The sequence below is a fragment of the Pinus tabuliformis genome, chromosome J, assembly GCF_031772625.1.
Source record: "Pinus tabuliformis cultivar Carrire ecotype Pingquan chromosome J, CPIR1, whole genome shotgun sequence".
Classification (NCBI taxonomy): Eukaryota; Viridiplantae; Streptophyta; class Pinopsida; order Pinales; family Pinaceae; genus Pinus; species Pinus tabuliformis.
The window spans coordinates 318,857,884-318,859,729 of NC_142295.1; the positions used below are offsets into that span (position 1 = coordinate 318,857,884).

Sequence of the window (1,846 nt, forward strand, 5' to 3'; positions counted from 1 at the left end):
GCATAGTTTGATGCTTCCATAACCCACAAATCTATTGACTTCATAAAGTTAGGATTGCAACATTTTTTATATACCTTTAACTTTTGGCATTTTCATATGTTTTAAGCCATTTATAAGAAATCAAGTAAAATATTACCCAAGGAAAACTTTGTATACCTTTTGGAATTTTCCATATGAGGATAAATACTATTTAGTATATAGTAGCAGAGCTCGTGATCTCAATTTAAAGTCTTTTTTTTTTTGGTAAATCTGAATGACATGTCAAAGCGATATCGATGAGCGTCCATGGATCTCTTTTCTTGCTCCAATTGTTTTCAAAGATTTTTGTTTTGAAATTTCTTCATTATCATCGAATAGTCCTAGTTAAATAAAATTCATTTGCGAGCTTAAGAAGTTTGAACTGTGATTTTTTTTCCTTGGAATCAATCAAATTCTTTTCCCTTCAAATTTCTTTCTCTTGTCTTGTGTGGAAGTTCATGTTTAATTATAAAAATTGTCTGAGAAGATATGTTCCTATTGGAATTTATTTTGTTTTCATGCCCAGGGTCTTTAGAATCCGAACTATGAAATTTAATATTTAATTATAAATTTGGTCTGAGAAAATATGTTCCTATTGCCATTAATCCATTTTGACTTGATGCAATAAAAATTTCGATTTAGTGGTTTTATTTATTTGTTGCTTAATCATTACTAAGGAATTAAGTGTTAATACTATTTCATGATCTCAAGGGTTCCATGGTCTGAGGAGGAACACTACATGTTCATTATTGGTCTTCAAAATCTTGGAAAGGGTGATTAGAGAGGCATATCAAGAAACTATGTGCAAAAAAGGACTCTTACTTAGGTTGGAAGTCATGCACACAAGTATTTTATTTGGAAAAGTAATCTAACCAGAAGGAAACAACATTCTAGTATGTTTGATATCACTGTTGAGCCTATCATTTCTCCATTACCTTTGCCTACATGTCATGTATTATCATCATAGTTGGCCTCTAATTAAGAATAAGCCAAATTAGATGATAATTCTATAAATTTTACAAATGTAGAAACTCTTCTTCCTTAGGTTGATGAAACAACTTTTGTTGATCTAGTGGTGTTCCCAAGTTTTCTACCTTTTATGTACCATATGGGTTCAGCATATGGCATACTTTTAGACCCATGATATAAAATAATTCCAATGTTTATAAGCCAACCATTGTAATGCCAACTACTCCAATAAAAAAATATTAATGCACAGGGTTTATCCTAGTTCAACCTCGATGATGCAACAAATTTTGCAATGAAACTCTCAAAACTATCATTCAAGTTACTTGGAAGACCCTCAATATAATCAGCTTTTCAGGCCAACCCATATCTGAATGAAAGTGATAGTTTGAGTTCCAACAACAACATCCCCTTGAAATGATATGAAATTATTATATTGTCTAATTTGTTGGATCTAACTTTGGTTTTGGAGTATCTAATCTGAGTCTTTCATGCCCAAATAGTCAGATTTCACGTCAGATTTTCATTTTCCATACTCTGTCATCTATTTTGCATGGAACTTTAGTTGCAACCATTAAGGTAGAAGGTTGTTCTTCATAATAAATATTTCTAAATTTTTTTCCAAATAATATTTATCTAATATTTATTCTATTAGAAATCAGAGTTTTTAAATTTAATTATTTAGTTTTCCAAGATGATATTACTAAATATTTTATTCCTTTGGTGTATCTTTACACCTTTAGAGGCAATTGCTAATTTAATTTGTCGTAAACCAAACAACATCCAATAAAGTGACAACACGTGTACAAATTGGAAAACCAAATCTATCAGGCCCGATTTGGTAAATATTCTCCCTAATTTA

General features: G+C 30.5%; 1 pseudogene; it reads left to right on the plus strand.

The window, feature by feature from the left end:
- Positions 1–718: 718 nt before the first annotated feature.
- Positions 719–1,405, plus strand: LOC149227025 (transcription factor MYBS3-like; annotated as a pseudogene).
- Positions 1,406–1,846: the final 441 nt, after the last annotated feature.